The following is a 19,763-nucleotide window of genomic DNA, read 5'->3' on the forward strand; positions in this document are numbered from 1 at the left end:
TGCAGCCTTAATACCACAATTCCAACCATTGATTCATGTCACCGCTAACTATCACGGTGAATATTACAGTATTTCCGGTAGCAGAAGGATTTTAAATCAAATGGCGTTTCACGAGAAAATTATTACAGGAAGCTGTGTGAAGGATAATAAATTCTTTCTTCTCCACGACTGTAACTTCCACGTCTAACGGGAATGAAAATAGTGCCATTCGTAAAATAAGATTTCCCATGTCTTTGCCTTTAGAGTATCTCGCGTTCAGTTTGTCTTCCTTCCAGGACACATAGTGGCGAGCCATAGAGAAAATCCATCTCGCCGTTAAAGAAGATATTCTAAGGGGATTTGCGGTCTAAGCAGCTGGGATTCTTTAGAGATAAAATGTATTCTTCACTGCGATAGGCGCTTTAATCCAGTATGATATTGTGTGCGATAGGCTTTAGTTTATTTATTTATATACAGGGATATTTACAGGGATAGTTCTCTAATCTCAGGAGACAGCGGTGTTCAAATATTTAACATTAAAATTTCTACTACAACATTGTGACGAAAAAGGCTTTTGGGCTCTTCTAAGTTAAGCTCACCGGACAAAATCTTATGCACCTCCAGATAAATCATTACAAGCAACATTTAAGACCGAGTAACTCCACCTGCGGACTTGATAACTGCCTCAATTCGGTTAGGAAGTGAGTCCACAAGTTTGTGTAGGTACGTCGCATCAAGGTTGAGCCATTCGACGATGATTTGTTCGCGCAGTTCCACCAAATTGCGGAGATTGTGATGTCAGCGTTTTACCCGCTATTCCAACAGGTCCCACAAATTTTCAATGGGGTTCAAGTCAGGTGATTCTTCATATCAATGTTTATTTAATATGGTGGGGGTAGTGTTCATAAAATCAGTCACTTATGCATACATTCAGATGAATTTTGCTGTTGTCATTTTTAAAAATCGGGATATCATTATGATACTTGAAAACATAAATGTCTGTAAACAGCTTCAGCTAGACTTGAAAAGTGTATTGGTGTGGGCGACTGAAAATAAACTGTACTTAAATGCAGAGAAATGTGTATCGATGTCGTTCACCAGAAGGAAAACTCCCGTCCACTACACTTACAAGCTAGGGGACAGTGATTTACGATCGGTTTGCGAGATGAAAGACCTCGGGGTTTTATTCGACCGCGAGCGTACATTCAATTTGCATGTACTGAAAGTGGTAGCTGAATCGTACAAAACCCTAGGATTCATTATCAGCAATATAAAACCCTTCAAAACACACAAACTTGCATTCATCTGTTTAATACCATAGTAAGACCAAAAGTAGAATATGCCAGCGTCGTTTGGAGCCCTAGGTGTCAATCATATGTCTATCAGATTGAAAAACTACAAAAAGAAATTTTAAAATACTTACAATATAAAAAAAACTGGCTGCTATCCCCGTATGGTACCCTATAGTGATATCCTTTTAAATTTCGGAGTGGAGAGTTTAGAAATTCGCAGACGGAAGGATGCAGTAAAATTTATTTTTAAAGTTGTAAACTGTGCTATTGATAACCCTGAATTACTGTCTCTCCTAAATTTCCATGTACCTCGCTTCAATTCCAGAAATAACATAACATTTTTAAATGAAAAAACCAGGACGTGTGTCCACGATAACTCGCCGGTTAACAGGACCTGTAGTATCTTCAACAGTGCCAATCAGAAAAATAATGGCCTTGACTTCACTCTGCCATTGAGTGAGTTTGTACCGGAACTTCATCGCGCAATTTTGTGAAGTCCTATTATATTATGTTTGCACGTGTATTGCTTAATTCATTTTGTCATTTTACTTTTTCGAGTGTTGTTTCATCATATTAACATAAGTTTCTTTAGTTTTTAGAAAAATAGTTTAATATTTTATATCAATATTCTAGGAGATTAGATAAAATTGTAGAATATAAGTACCACCACGTTAATTTTAGCTTATCTGACATAGTTGCCACTGTAATTGGGACACTATGTCCTGTAGTGTGCAATAAATAAATAAATAAATAAATAAATAAATAAATAAATAAATAAATAAATAAATAAATAAATAAATAAATAAATAAATAAAATACTCATCATGCAGTGGACTAAAAGGCAACACCTGATAATCCAGAATGAAATGCTTCGGTGCGTCATTGGAATAGAGAAAACGTAATCCGTCAGACCACATTAAGTTCCACCGGTCAGCTACAGTTTACTTTCGATGAATCCTAGCCCATTGAAAAGGGGCAGGTTTTTGTGCATGTATGAGTAATGACCTCTTGCGAGGTGACCGACTCCGAATGTTCGTTGCATGCAGTTCCCGTCGCAATGTTCTCTCGCTGGCAGGTCAGGATAGACCATCGTTCACTGACTGCAGCAATTCCTGTCGGGTTACGAAGTGCTTTTCATTCACAAGTCGTGAAACGCGTCTCCGGCCCCTCTCAGTCAGGATCTCTTTCCGACCACAATTCTGACGTCGTAGTTCGTGGCCACGTGTGGTACTGTACACTACTGCTTGTGGACACGTTGAACTGTCCGCTGCGAAGCACCAACAAATCCATCAATTCCACGCCCTGTATGGACATGGGCACGGCCAAAGACGGTTGCCCCTTTCTGCCACTCTGTCATATACTCACATCTACCCCAGCTGACGTACACTGTCCGCTTGAAATATCAGTGTCTCACTGATCGCTGCTGCCTCGTGCTCACGTAGAGGCAGTGTGCGTGTGGTTGAGCACGGGGTTCGTTCGCTGCACCGTCTGTCTAGGCTTAACGATCCATCTGTGCGTGCGCACTAAGGTGACTACTTTTGCTGAGCAAGGTTAGAATGTATAGGTATTTAACCATGGCGCAAGTGTCCTCTACCCGCACAACGGTTCTGTAGTGAGATTTGCATACATTTTAGCGATCTGAACTAGAAGAACCCCTAAAATTTATGCAACTCGCTTACATAATTGTAGAGGGGTCAGTTGGCACTTGCGCCTTGTTGAAATACGTTTGACCGAGCTCGACAGTTGCAGTCGCTTAAGTGCGGCCAGTATCAGGTATTCGGGATATAGCGAGTTCGAACACCACTGTCGGCAGCACTGAAAATGGGTTTCCGTGGTTTCCTATTTTCAGACCAGGAAAATGCTGGGGCTGTACCTTAATTAAGGCCACGGCTGTTTCCTTCCAGCTCCTAGCCCTTTCCTATCCCATCGTCTCCATACAACCTATCTTTGTCGGTGCGACGTAAAGCAAATTTTTTAAAACAGAAGAAAGAAATACGTTTGCATTCTAAAGTACTCGTCCATAAAAATCCTTTCCCTAATTATTACCAACATCATCTCTCTAACATGAAGTTTGGAGCGTAATGTGAAAGTAATGTATCGGCAACTTTCTTTCAGCCAGTTGTTTGATTTCTTGATAAGGTCGTCCTTTCCGGAAGCTATCAAAGAACACTGCTCTAAGTCTTCCTCTTGCTATTCTGCCCTCAACATTTCCGGCGAGCAGTATAGCGCACGAATTGGAGTGTCTTGTCAGTTGGCAAATAAGTTGAGTTTTACGTTTCTCAGTGTAATCAACGAGAACGTAACATTCATGTAAACTCCATTCCCTATCTCCTCTGTGGAAGATATTCTAAAATTCGTCACCAACACCACATCTCAAAGATTATTGGCCTCTCCTTCCCAGCCTTGTGAACTTTCCTCTGGGTCCATTTCCGAGGTGTACGTAGCGATGCTCCATACTTATCTGTTTATAATTCTGTTCCGTGTTGTTAGAGACATGGTCTTCGATGTTAGTAAACTTATCTTCTGGTTAAATGCTTGCTTTGTTTGAGCTATCATGGTTGTAATTTCCTTTTAATATCTTCTATTCGATATTATAGCACTGCCTAGATAAACGAACGACTTTGAATGCTGCATCTAATCACCTTCTAAGCAGCGGTCAGCTTTCTAACTACAACCGAAAGTGATATCATAATTTTGTTTAAAATAATTTCCATATATCAGAGTTGCCTCAACCTTTAGTTTAAAATATATAAGGCCTGTTACAGGGTTTGTTTCTTTTCTACTATAAGAGTTGCGTCATCAGAATATCATATTTAATTTAACGCCATACCTGTGAGATGTCCGCCTGCTTAGCGTGACGGTTATTACTATTAGCTGTCTTTCTCAGTAGCATGGGTTCGATTCCCGGTATTTCCACAAATTTAGGAATAGCAGGAGGGCTGGTAGTTGGCTTCAATTGTACAAGGAGCTCACTTCCATTAGAGGTCTAACCATTAGAGAGCTGAACCGCCTGGGATTTAGGACACCAGTTTAATTCTTACCTGTTAGTTTTAGCGAAATTCCTTCATAGTCCCATCAATACAGAGTTAGAACAAAAGGAATCCACCTCCACCAGGTTTTATCCAATAACAGCACTGTGGTTTATATACGGTATCAATACTGTATTACACCCTTGTCTGTACAATTATTTATTCGATTTATTAGAACATAGCGTTCAAGTTCAACATTCATTTTACAAAATTAAATGCAGAAATATCCGCCTCTGTGGTGTAGTGATAATACTAATTTCGTGAGGCTATTTCTGGCCGAGTGCAGCCCTTGTAAGGCAGACCCTCCGACGAGGATGGGCGGCATCCACCATGTGTGAGTAATTGCGTGTGATTGTGGTGGAGGATAGTGTTAGGTGTTGTGTGTGAGTTCTAGGGTTGTTGGGGACAGCATAAGCACCCGGGCCATTGGAATTAACCAATGAAGGTTAAAATCCCTGACCTGGCCGGGAATCGAATCTGGGACCCTCTGAACTGAAGGCCATTACGCTGACTTCTCAGCAAACGAGTTGGACGGTGTAGTGGTTAATGTGATTAACTGCCAATCCCAGAGGTACAGTTTCGTTTCCAGGCTCTGGCACGAAATTTGAAAAGTTGTATGTGGGATGGAACGGGGTCCACTCAGCCTCAAGAGGAAAAATGTGTAGAGGAGATTCGATTCACACCTTAGCCATCCTCGAAGTGGTTTACCGTGGTTTTCCAGTCCTCCTCCAGGCAAATACTGGTGTGGTACGTAACTTAATGCATGGCCGCTTCCTTCCTTCTTCCTTGTCTATTCCTTCCATTATTCACATCCTCCAACGAAGCCCCTGTTCAACATAACACGTGAGGCCACCTGGGCGATGTAATGGTTCTTCTGCCCCGATGTATCCCCAACCGAAAGTCTCACGCTCCAGAACACTGCCCTTGAGGCATATCCGCTGCAGCCACGGACTCAAACCGAAACGTTTCGATCAGGCCTTGTGTTATGTAATATGAAATTAACGTTCATCTTAGAACCCGAGTCCATAAGTGTTATGTCTTGTCCACTTTTATTATTGTGCGGAGGCTTGGACACTCACGACCGTAATAATTAAACAGCTAAATAGCTTTGATCTCTCGTCGTATGCTCAGAGTATCTTGGTTATGTCACGTTACGAACGACGTGGTTACGCAGTAACAACAGCCATCAAATAAAGGAAGACAGCATAGTTTGGCCACATTATGCATGACGAGAATGACCACATCCAAGAACTTCAAAGCCAAGTAAAAGGAAGAAGACGCCATGGGCTGCGATGCATTTCCTGGTTGGGAAACCTCCGCCAGTGGTCCAGTTAATCATCAACTGGCTTATTTAAACCAGCTGTTAGTAGGGAGGCCTGGACTTTTGGGTCAACGTGTTTAAGTCAACGTGACCATGGAAAGTATTTATTCACACTTTTAGATTATTCTGGAGTAAACATTAGAAGCACACCCTTGCGTGCACAACTCGCACTATCGTACCGCTAAAATGACACTCAAATGATTTAAAGATATGAGGTATGGAAATAAACCAGGCCACAGAGGTAGTTACAAATAGAGAAATATGAAGGCATATAATAAATTCACAGAGGCTTGCAGACTGAACGATGAAAGGTACAGCAGTCTGTAATGAAGACGCATGTATGGTTTTTCTTCAGCATAAGAAGTTACAAAATTTATCATCACTGGATTACTGGATAGAATCAACATGACATGTTCCCTTACACAATCTGAATACCCTCATGCTCCTCCTCTTCCAGAGGTTCCTTGACAAGTCCCTGGATCCCACGAACCCTGTTACATGCAAATTAATACAGAGCACCCTATCCCCACCCCGATACCCCTAGATTCTCGCCCTAACCATGAACCCGGCACCTCCATGAGAACGGACCATGTTGAGGTAAATCCTTATCCCAAATTCTACTGCACCACGCACACACCACTCCCAATATTGAAAATCGTTTCTTCTTCAGAGTATTTCAAGGCACTGAGACAACTTGCAGAATCACCTCATCATTGACCTGCGCTACTTAATCTTTCAATTATGCATCCGAATGCTCGGTACTACATTTGGAATTCATCACTTCACTATCCATTTGATCTCTGAATTTTCTCGTCGATCCATGCAATGTATTTGTGTAATTTATATAGTATCCTGACCGTATCAGTAGTTAACAGATAACAGTTGAGAAGGTGCTAACATAAGGGCCTAGGAAAATCGGAGCTTTCCATCTTCAAATCCATCTGTCTTTTATTCACAGACAACATATGTACAACATTATGTATAACATTATAGCAGAAACACTCGTTACAGGTAAACCAATAAACCTCTATTGGCCTCTTACGTATAAAACGGAACAAAAGATCAGTTATCCACAGAAAATAATAGAGACAAGTAGTTAACATTAAAGAAAAGAAACGGCCTTCAACCGGCCATAGGCCCCTGGACTACGAACCCGGCCCATCCAAGCAGCACAGCACACACAGAAGCACAACTCAAATCCACTTACACACACATTCGCGGCCACAAGCATTAACCTCTCACTCAATACACACACATACAACATTCACTCACGACTTACGCTCCGATGTTCGCAGTCCAGAAGCCTTGGGTTCGAAAGGAAACTCCCAGTAGTTGCTCAAGAGAGCGACAAATAAAAATGAGAGCCTAACGCTGGATGAAACCAGCCACCAGGACTACGTTCGAGAAGGGAAGGGGAAGTGACAGGAGGGGGAACAACCAATGTAGAAACTCACTCACAGCGCAGGCGCACTTCAAGTGTCTGTTAGAGTCTTGTGAGAGAGCGTAATAGTAGTTTCTCGTAAAATAATTTCTTAATTATTTCTTAAATGAAAATATCTGTGATACAGTGTTGTTCACCCGCTAACATTTCAGGTCCACCCATTTATTTATGGGTTTAACTGTCACTGTTCCCTAAGCAAAGCTGTTAAATTGATATATATGTTTTCTAGGTGTCTACTCACAGTGTAATCTCGTACCAGTTTTGTTGTATAGCCTCAGTGGACCAGGCGGCAGTGCTCCGGCCTCTCATCTCTGAGTTCTGTGGCTCAAATCCCTGTCACTCAATGTGAGATTTGTGCTGGACAAAGCGCAGTTGGCAGAAGTTTTTCTACGGGTACTCTGGCTTTCCCAGTCATCCTTCATTCCAGAAACACTCTCCAACATCATTTCAAGCCTTCTGTCAGTCATTAATCGTTGGCCCAGAGGAGTGCGATAGGCTTCGGCAGCCGGCACAATTCGTATCCTCGCCGCTAGATGGGGGCTTCATTCAGTTCACTCCTGACCCGGTGGAAGTACTGGAAACAGGCTGCTGATTTTCATTTTCATATCTTATTTGTGGAGAAGTTAGTAAACGAACTTAATTGAATTGCAGAGGTCAATGTTCATCTATACGTATAAAAAGATACACGTCAATTTATATACATGTCAATATATACGATAAAATGTACACGTTAATGTGGACTTACTGTAGCATCAATATTGATGTCAGCCTTTCTGCCACGTTATTCAATATCTATTTTTATATATATTTTTGCATTTGATATATAAATAAATATGTTCAGCGTCCTTGCTCTCATGTCCCCGTAGGCAAGAGTCTGAATATAAATATACTCCTAATACCCTGCCACCTACCTCACTTACCCTTCTCTCCTCCTTAACCACACCCCATACTCTAGTCGGAGAGAGGCATCCAAACTGATCGATTATTGGCATAAGGGGTTAAAAACCTTATCAAACATTCGATTTCAGATAACATGCGGAGCTAAGTGAGATATAATGGATGTTATACTTTGTTTAAGTGTATTTAATTAATCGCAATTGGTTAAGGAGTTCTTATTGTGCCGTAATTGGTAATGACATCTGTCTATGTTGAATTCTGGAAGTGAATTCGCGCCAATGACAATTGCTGTTGCTTTTCAGTCTGTCGAAAACATACAACACATATAAAATACCTGTAAAAGTATACGCATTATTAAATTAAAAAATATATGTTTCGATCTAGATGAACATCCTCAGATTACCGGAAGCAATTGTTGAAGACGACGGAGTTATCATTAGCAGCTAATACAAGTACACAAATATTGCTATAAGTTAATAAAATGTCGGTTAAATGCTAATACAATCAAAGCAAAGTCACCTCCGTACAGACCATAAAGGCCCTTGGAGGATTGGAAGGCAAAGGTTTCCACCATTGATAACCTCAGCACGGGATGGGGTAGAGTGGTTAGCTCTACTCCCGGCCGCCTTTGCCCTCAGGAATTAACCTGGTACTCATTTTTGGCGTAGGCTGAGTGAACCTCAGGGCCATATGCACCTCCGGAAGTGGAAATCTCGTTTCTTAAATTTTACGACTTCCTGACGGGGATTCGAACCGACGTCCTTCCGGGCGAACCGAGCACGCCTTTGCCGCCTCGGCCAGGCAGCCCCTACTAATACAATCACTATTTTTTATTACTAGTTAAAATGTCACCAACTCTCAATCATTGACAAGTTTACGCAACGTAAACGATACGCATGATTTAAAGTGATTTGAAAGAATCTGAGGATTTTCCTGAGAACGAAGCATGTCATTCTTTGTTTAATAGTGCGTATTTTTTTTTTGCGGATATGTTGTACGAGTCATAATGTATTTCCGATAGACTTAAGAACTTAAAAGTTGCATTAATTAAGTCGACACCGGAGAATTTGACTCCCTTCTTAAGAAATTTATAGTGGTACGGAAGATTTTGCTTATGCTATGAAGTTATGAAAGTAAATTCATTTTAAGGGGTGGGCTGGCGGTGTGTCTAGCCTTCTCAATGTACACGTTACTGCCCTTCAAGTAATATTAATCCGTTTACCGTCCAGGGTAGGTTTCTCCCTCGCAATCAGCTTGGGATCCCAACTCCACCACCTCAAGGGCAGTGTCCTGGAGCGTGAGACTTTGGGTCGAGGGGATGAAACTGGCCGGGGGACCAGTACATTACCCAGGTGGCCTCACCTGTTATGCTGAAAAGGGCCTTGTAGAGGAATGGGAAGATTGGAAGGGATAGAGAAGAAAGAGGGAAGGAAACTATCGTGCTCTTAAGTTAGGTGCCATCTCGGGGTTTGCCAGGATGAGAAGTGAGAAACGACGCAAAAAATCACTTTGAGGTTGGCTTAGGTGAAAATAAAACCAGGTTCTATTCAGTTGTCCTCCCGAGGATGAGTGAACCTCATCCCATTTCAAATTTAGTGGTAAATCCCGGAACTGAACCCGAACTTCCGGGGGTGATACCTAATCACATTAACCACGCCATCACACAGGCGGAAATTTACGTAATATGGAATAATACTTTTTCTCTTTTTTTGGAATGTTTGATCACCAATTATTTCTGAGCCATTAGAGGTTAAGTAAGAGTGACTCGCACCCAAACATACAGCTTCGTCTTTGTCACTGAAAATTATTTATTCAGCTTTGGCTTTGCTTATTCCACCCCCGTAGCACATTCAAAACAATCTGAGTACATTTCCATAAAAGCGAGATGATCAATACCAACTCTCTGTGATACCGGAAAGGACGCCTTTTACAATATTAAAATTTTCGTAACACTCTTTCCTCTGGGAATATCCACGAACCATCAAGATTTTTAATATTCTGCCTCGTTTCACTCAGAGTGAACGTAAAATATTTCCATCACACACTAGGTGGTGAAATATTAGTCTTAATGGAAGAACGTGTTAAAAGTCTGCAATTTAATTTCTTGTTGCTTTGAAAGGGGAGTTTAGGTATTATCTTAAAATTAGCATTTCCCAGACTAAAGTGATCTCAGGAGAGAAGAATCCTAAAGGAAGTGAATACCAGGTTGAGAAACTGAAACTGGTGAAAGAACTACCGAGAGTGCAGAGGGTAGGTCATTTAGACTATTTGCTAAATGAGAGATGGGACCAAGATCAAGAAATAGAAATCCGAATTAGGAAGCATGGGCGTCATTCCGTGGGATGAAGACAGTATAAGGGGCGATCAAAAAGTTTCTGTTCGATGGCCGTACCGTTCTGAATCGGGATGCCAATCAGGCAAAATCACCGTGAGCATTTCCCGACTCGTTGGCTGAATGGTCAGAGTACTGGCCTTCGGTTCAGAGTGTCCGGGGTTCGATTTCTGGCCGGGTCGGGGATTTTAACCTTCATTGGTTAATTCCAGTAGCCCGGGGGCTGGGTGTTTGTGCTGTCCCCAACATCCCTGCAACTCACACACCACACATAACACTATCCTCCACCACATTAACACGCAGTTACCTATAAATGGCAGACGCCGCCCACCCTCATCGGAGGGTCTGCCTTACAAGGGCTGCACTCGGCTAGAAATAGCCACACGAAATTATTATACCGTGAGAATTGAGACACTCATTCCACCGAAGCACCAGGTTGAAGATCCCCATATTGTAAAACACCGTGTTCTGCTGCGTGAAGAAGTCCTTAACCGCCTCCTGCACATCCTCGTCCGACAGGAAGCATCGACACTTAAGGCCCTTTTTGAGGAGACCGAAGGCTTGATAATCGCATGGGGAGAGAACAGGACTATAGGGCGCGTGCTCAAGTGTCTCCCACTGGACTTGTTGTCCGAAATGGATGATGCTCTCCTCGCAGATCGACCGACATTCTGTGTCGAAACTTGACCCGCATGGAATTTGATGCACCGTTCCACAACGGTGGTTTTCCACAGACGTGCTGCCCCATACACAGTACGCATTCACCGATGGATATCCATTTGTGTTTGTCCAAGAACAGAATAATTGCTCGTTGGTCCTGTTTGGTAATAACGTCGCCATAGTTCACGAGGCCGCATTTAACGCACGCACCTCAGCACGACAGCACTGCCGCACTAATTCCTTTGCCTACATGTCCGTGCGTTTACCCGCATCGGAGTCGCGCTACTTTGCATGTCCGCTGCAGCAACGCCCTCAAACGGAAACTTTTTGGTCACGCCTTATATTATGTAATCAGAAATTAACTGAAATTAGAACTCTAGTCGGTAAGGATTATGTCTTCACCACTTTGTATTATTGTATGGAAGCTTTCATACTCACGGCCGTAATAATTAAACGGCTAAATACCTTTGAGCTCTGATGTTGTCATCGAATACTCAAAGTATCTTGGTTATTAACACGTAACGAACGACATGGTTATGCAGCGCTTTAGAAAACAATCAGGAGTAACAACGACCATCAAAAGAAAGGAAGACAGCAGGGTTTGGCCACATTATGCATGACGATAAATACCACCTGCAACAGCTCATACTTCAAGGACTAGTAAAAGAAAGAAGACGCCCTGGGCTACGACCCATTTCATTGTTGGGAAAACTCCGCAAGTGGTGCATTTCCTCATCAGATGGCTTATGTAGAGCAACTGTTAGTAGGGAGGAGGTTTGGAATAGATTGACCACCAACGTCGACTGAGGAAGGATCACTTTAAGTAGGCCTCTTCAGGATGTGTACTTTCCAGTATCTAGTACACAAAGTGTAACTGAAAAGCGGTGTAACGAGCGCCTCTGTAGCGTAACGATTAGCACTATGCACTGCGCACTCGGGACCCGGGTTCGGTTCCCAGTACTTTCAGAAATATACAAGAGTAATCATACTACATCGACAAAATATCAATATCATGCGGCAGCTTCGAACCGAAAGTGATGATTAGTAGAAAAGTGACTTATTTTAAGAAAACGAAGGAGAGCTGTTATGTGGTAAAACTACTGTGTATCTCATCTCCATTGTGGGGTGTGCCTGAAAAGAGCTGCCTGATTTTGTATGTTGTAGTGAGCCATCAACTAAATTGCGTGAGAAAGACGCGCGTTCTCGACAAAACTGTTTTTCCATTGATGAACTTCCAGATCAGCTTTGCTGTACATGAGTGGAAGTTAAGTTGCTTCAGGATATTTTGTTCACAAGCTGGAAGAAGCGAGAATGATTGCTTGCACAAACATGAGAAAACAATAACAGAAATTTACTCGAAATGTGGACATAAAAGTTAAGTTTGAATGAAACAAGCTGTGTGAATGAAGCTGTTCATATAAATCGACCTCAGTAGAGGGGCCATATGAAGTGAACAGAAGAGGAGACTATACCAATAAGAATAATTTGATAATTTGTAATGAGCTTGTGGCAGGGATATGAATGAGGGAATGATGATACCGTCAAAGATGAAAATAATTCGGAACTTGACCTTGGCGAGAAACAACTTGAAAACAGCGAAATTAGCAGGAGTACCCACGGTTAACCCGGGTTATGCCGCGCTGTTAGAAAAATCTAACATTGGCAGTTTCTTCGTCGCAAGATTGTTTTCGAGTGGTGGATGGTGCAGAACTCTCCTAAATGCTTCCACCACTCTGTTACATTCACGGGTGGGGGTGTCGAGCGTGATGGTGATGGGGTTTTGAACTGGCCGAGACCTGGGTGTTAGTTGGAATCTAGCTGCGGAACTGGTCACGTTAGTGATGTGTTGGGTAGTTTCTAACGTCGCGACCAGTGACGCTGAATGTTTCTTCCGCTTAGAGTTAGTGACATACGTGTAGAAGTGAGGTGCATAACATGACTTCGAACCCATAAGAGGATCTAATTATGCGGTGGTTGGAAGAGGAAGACGAGTACGTGACTCCTAGTTGACGACAGTGACGCAACTTCCGAACACAGTGAACACAATTCTGATACAGAACAATCAAATGACATTGGAGACGAGAATGATGTGCGTGTCCATGATTTACTGGGACGTAGACCCGCTTCAGAGTACGTCCTGTAAGTAAAGACAATTACAGAGTGGAAGTTCCATAAGCCAATTCCTAATAAAACACGCTAGCAAAATATAATAACTAAACTGCCTGGTGTTAAAAGACAAGCTAAGAACTGTACGAAGTTTATCGATTGCTGGAAAATATTCTTTCCTGTTGCAACACTAAGTGAAATTGTGCACTTTACAAATGTAAAAATACAAATAATTGCTTCGTCATATTGTCGTGCAGTTAGAGATTGTAGGCTCACTAATAATGAAGAAATGGCAGCGTTTTTTGAATTGCTGTACATACTAGGAGTAAATGAGGCTCAACACTTGAACACTACTGAAATGTGGGCTACAGACGGAACAACACCACAATTTTTTCTGCTGTTATGTCCGAAAGAAGATTACACATTCTGGTGCGGGAAGTAAGGTTCGATGAGAAGAATTCAAGAGCAGAGAGGAAGAAGGAAGACACTCTTATTAATATACGGCACATAATTGATGGTTTCGTAAAATCATCCATTGATAGCTATACACTTGGAGATGCTGGAGCCATTTAGGGTCCGCTTTCATTTCAGGAAATTTCGGGCCAACAAACCGGTAAAATATGGCATCAGAATTAATCTACACAGGAAATCAGCCAGAGACTCCTATACATTACCATTGTAAAAAGATTCATGCAATCGATTGACAAAACTGGTAGAAATACAACAGCGGACAATTACCTCACTTCGGTACCACTTGCTAATTATTTATATGTAAGTCATCGTACAACGATAGTAGGGACAGTACGTAAAAACAAATACCAGCTACCACTGGAATTTTTCAACATCAGAGGAAGAAAAACACCAAGCAGCCTCTTTGGATATGGGAAAAGTCGAAACCATATCTTGCTAGTTTCATACGTTTTTAAGAAAAAGAAAAACGTTCTGCTTATCTGAACCATGTACAACGATGATGCCATTGATGTTTCGACTCGGGAAGAAGAGAAACCTGAAATTATTACGTTTTATATTCAAACAAAGGGTGGAGTGAATGTCAGATTGAAATCTGCGTATTCTGTTTGAAGGATCAGCAACAGATGGCCGATGACTGTCTTCCAGGGGCTACTCAGTGTTGGGGCAATAAATGCACAGATTGTATATGAAGGCAACACCGGCATTATGATTTTACGGAGGCATTTTCTAAGGGAATTGGTGAGAAGCTCGTCACTCCTCATTTGATGAAACGTGCGTATCAATAAATTTGCGACGGAAAATCAAGAACATCACTGGAGAAAAACTTCCGCAAACAAACAAGGCAGAAACACCTACAGGAGGTAAACCAATGTGTACCAAATTTCCTACAAGAAAGAACAGGTTCAAGAATAATCGTTGTGATACCTGTCAACATCCAATTTGCAAAGAACACACAGGATCAACAAAGTTGGTTTGCAATGAGTGTTTCCGTGGCCAGGAAGACAGTGATGAGCAGGTTTGACTGATCTCAAACTGTTGCATTTTTTGTGTCAAGATATTTTCAATTGTCATACACGTATGTTATTAGACTGTTTTTATGCATATGATATTGCAAGTGACTTGTAAGCTGCAGAAGGTAGTTCTTGATTTGAAAATTTGTATCTGTACAGTGCGTGGCCAGGATGACAGTGATGAGTAAGTTTTTGCGATCACAAACTGTTGTATTTTTTTGCCAAGATTTTTAAATTGTCATATATATATATATTATTGGACTGTTTCTACGCTTATGATGTAGTCAGTGACATGTAAGCTTGAGGGGGTTGTTTATGATTTGAAAAGTTGTATTTGTTTCTACAGTGCGTGCAAATTTTATATTCTATTATTGACTGTCCTAACTTATTTATGAGCTACGAATCATAATATCAGTGGTGAGGAAACTAATTTGAAAAAACAAATTTCCACAGAAATTTGGATATACATTTAATTAGATATGTACTTCTTATGAATATAATTTTAAACTTCTATGTTCTAGCGATTATTTCTACGTTGAGGGAGTAAAAGTGTAAGTTACATAACAGTAAATCTACTTAACCCATTTGTTCCCAAATTATTTTATTTTTTATTTGTTTGAAAATTTATTACGCTTTTGCACATAGAGGGTCCCAAAACTACAGTAATGTAGTTAAAATTATCTTACGAATATTCGTAGTACGTTTTTCGGAATGTTCCAAAAATGGAACGTGACATTATAGCAGCTCAGGAAGGTTGTTATTAACTCGAGTGATAGAGTTTTAATGCTATGTTCGGTTAACTACAACTCTAGTCTTTCTATTTCCATAACTACGTTGATGAGAATGCATTTCATGTTTATGAAACAAACAAAAAACATACCCTTTGCATGCTGCTGATGGGGAAGCCATGTTTAAAAGCACACATCTGTAAACAAACAGCTGAGAAACAATTGATTATCACTCTAAGCAACACAGTCTTGCCAACTCTAAACGATGTGAAGTAAATATTCCCTCAAAATTATGAAATATACCTACACAACAGCTTTTTAAGAAATGTTCCATTTTTGGAACAGCGGGAACAAATGGGTTAAATGCATTTGAACTACGAAGAAACAAATCTAACCTCGAAAATACACTTTATTCGATTATTAAATTACACAGATGTCGTTTTAGATAAAATCTAACGCACGACCGATCGTGTGACGACGGACAATGCGACCGATCGCGGGTTAAACTTATTGTAGAGTCAGTAAGTTCGTGGACCGGCCGTCTAGTGTCACTTTGGTGCACAAAGCGGAGAGATTGCACCATTGGATGTTGCCGTGACAGTTCTCCGCTAGTCCCAGCAAGAGACGTTGTGTGCACACAGTATAAGCAGAACTACGGTCTCTGTTGTGAAGGGTAGTTGAATGTCAGCGGCGGAATTAGAGAATATCGTAGTTTGAGCAAAGGAAAAATTTCAGATTCTGCCAAAAATGAGGCAAATCCGTTAACAAAACGCTTGAGGTGATCAAGTTGAAATCGCCCGGATCACCATGACGGAAGAAAGATGCAAAAAGACACGTCAAAAGACTATGCGATCCTTAAACTGTTAGCGCCAGTCCACGAACATATTGACTATAGTACGTACACAGGTGTACATTCTGGTGCCTACACCGCAGGAGCCAGTCCAACAAGTTATGAACTGTAGTACATGAGTGTACGCGGTGTTGCATATACGACAGGCGCCAGTTCACAAACATATTCACTGTAGTGCCTACACAGATGTACACTGTGGTGCCTATATTGCAGGTGGCAGTTCACGCTGACTGTAGTAATATAATAGAGTATGATTATATCCGCATAGTAACCTTAAATAATGAAACAAGTTTCGTCTGTGAATCCTCGGCGAACCGATGCTGGAAGAGAAAGACTCTAAAGTATATTAGTTACGTGTGAATAAACAGTTTGAAATTGTCCAAATTTTAGACGAAATTAATATACAGAAGCTAACTCATTTCTATGGGAAGAAAATAAGACGTTTCATAACCATGCATATATTCAACACAAAATTCTTACTCAAAAGTATGGAATAGTATCGAGTCAACGATGAACATCTTATACAAAAATGATTATGGCTGAATATATATTTGCTTCTATTGTTTGTTCTGTTTTAATAATTCTTCAGTTTTCATTCTTTTCCTTTACATTATATATTCTTCTAGCTGGCAGTGTTTCTGTTCATTGATTTGTACTCCATAATGCATTGTTTCAATTGTTATTGTTGGTTTGTTTTGGCTGTAATAGGTATATGCCTAATTGCCAATAATCTAATAGCCTTCTTACAGTTTGTTTTGCGTCTTACGCACACAGACAAGTCTTTTGGGGACGATGGGATAGGAAAGTGCTAGGAGTGGGAAGGAAGCGGTCATGACGTTAATAAAAGTTTAGCTTGGCTTCGTGCGAAAATGGGAAACCATGGAAAACCATTTTAGTGCGTACGGCAGTGGAGTTTGAACCCACTATCTCTCGAATGCAAGACCACACATACATGACACAAACCGCGTAGCCACTAAATCTCTTTCGTCGGTTTCTGATGATCTGGACATAGAGGCGGTAAGTATTCTATTCATAAGAATAATTAACTTGGCGATGGATGGTAAGTGAAGTACAGGGAGACAAAGGGGTTTATCATTAGATTCAGTTGTTGGTGTTTAACCCTTTATAGGTAAGTGGCTAAATATTTGGCAACCAGAATTTTTTCTAAGTTATATCATTTTATTTTTTATTAGAAGAACATTATTTGTATCAGGGGCAACTGTTAATTGGATTTGATGTTATTTTTTCATAACACCCTTTCAAACGAACTTCAGAACCTGGTGGCTAAATATGTGCACTGTTAGCTATTAGCTTCACATGGATTATTGACAACAGTTAAAAATCTGTATACTTACATGAAATTATTAATATCGGGACATAATAATGCAATCACTCCAGAAGCACTCAGTATAGAGCAATAAACTGAGAATATACAGAACATGTGATTCTGCTAGGTATGTCTAAATATTTAGCCACTTTCGTCCCAAATGGCAGCACAGTGCAGGAAATGACACACAGAGCAGAAAGTGGCCAAATATTAAGCCACTGAACGTCTGCAGACGCCTCCAAGTTCAATAAGGCTCAATACCAATGGCTTCTGTCTAGCATATTCAACTTTATTAAAGTGTCTAAATATTTAGCCACTGTTCATGTACGCAAACTAAACATAAAATAATGTGAGCGTTAAGGGGTTAAATGATAAAAGGTACGGAACTAATCTAGGGCATAGAGCTTAGCCGCTTAGTTAACACAAAGAGGCTTGCAAACTCAACGCTCAAAGACGTAGCAGTCTGTACTGAAGAGGGATGTATACATTAGGTTGTAATACTAATTAGCTATCAATATGTGCAGATGGTTTACAAATTAATGGAAGCATGTAATCAAACATAATCAATACGGCGTTGGATTGCCTTTGGTCTGTTATACAGCTGCTATTAGCCGTGGAGCGCATTCAAAACAATTATCGAATTGTTTCCATCAAATCAATCAATCAATACTGATCTGTAGTTAGGGCAGTCGCCCAGGTGGCAGATTACCTATCTGTTGTTTTCCTAGCCTTTTCTGAAATGATTTCAAAGAAATTGGAAATTTATTGGACATCTCCCTTGGTAAGTTATTCAAATACCTAACTCCTCTTCCTATAAATGAATATTTGCCCCGATTTGTCCTCTTGAATTCCAAATTTATTATGATATTGTGATCATTTCTACTTTTAAATACGGCACTCAAACTTATTCGTCTACTAATATCATTCTATGCCATCTCTCCGCTGACAGATCGGAACATACCACTTAGTCGAGAAGCTCGTCTTCTTTCTCCCAAGTCTTCCCAGCCCAAACTTGGCAACATTTTCGTAACGCCACTCTTTTGTCGGAAATCACCCAGAACAAATCGAGCTACTTTCCTTTGGATTTTTTACAGTTCTTGAATCAAATAATCCTGGTGAGGGTCCCATACACTGGAACCATACTCTAGTTGAGGTCTTACCAGGGACATAAATGCCCCTCCTTTACATCCATACTACAACGCCTAAATACCCTCATAATCATGTTCAGAGATCCGTACCCTTTCTTTACAATTGCATTTATGTTATTACCCCAATGAAGATCTTTCCTTATATTAACACTTAGATACTTACAATGATCCCCAAAGGGAACTCTCACCCCATCAAGGCAGTAATTAAAAATAAGAGGACCTTTCCTATTTGTGAAACTCACAACCTGACTTTTAACCCCGTTTATCATCATACCATTGCCTGCTGTCCACCTCACAACATTATCGAGATCATGTTGCAGTTGCTCACCATCTCGTAACTTATTTATTACTCTATACAGAAAACATCGTCCGCAAAAATCCTTACCTGTGATTCCACTTCTTTACTCATACCATTTATATATATATAAGAAAATATAAAGGTCAAATAACACTGCCTACTCTAATTCTCTGTGATCTATTTTCTAGAAATATAGCAACCCATTCAGTCACGCTTTTGTCTAGACCAATTGCACTCATATCTGCTATATCTTGCTGGAATCCTACACGTTGAGCTTTATTGGAATAACATTTCCTAAAACTGAACTGCCTTCTATAGAGCCAGTTATTAATTTCGCAAACATGTCTAATATAATCGAAAAGAATGCCTTGCCAAAGCTTACATGCAACGCATGTCAAACTTACTGGCCAGTAATTTTCAGCTTTATGTCTATCACCCTTTTCTTTATACACACGGGCTACTATACCAACTCTCCATTCATTTGGTATAGCTCCTTCAACCAAACAATAATCAAATAAGTACTTCAGATGTGGTACTATATCCCAACCCATTGTCTTAAATACAGCATATCACCAGAAATCGTATCAATTCCAGCCGCTTTTCTAAGTTTTGAACTTTTGTGCCATATAGTAAATGTCATTGTTATCATATGTACATTTCAACCCTTCTTTAGCATTAGTCTCCTGCTCTATCTGGACATTATCCTTTTAACCAACAATCTTTACCTACTGCTGAGTGAATACTTCTGCCTTTTTAAGATCCTCACATACACACTCCATTTGTTCATTAATTATTCCTGGAATGTCCTTCTTGGAACCTGTTCCGGCCTTGGAGTACCTATACATACCCTTCCACCTTTCACTAAAATTTGTAT

The sequence above is a fragment of the Anabrus simplex genome, chromosome 6 (genome assembly GCF_040414725.1).
Source record: "Anabrus simplex isolate iqAnaSimp1 chromosome 6, ASM4041472v1, whole genome shotgun sequence".
Classification (NCBI taxonomy): domain Eukaryota; kingdom Metazoa; phylum Arthropoda; class Insecta; order Orthoptera; family Tettigoniidae; genus Anabrus; species Anabrus simplex.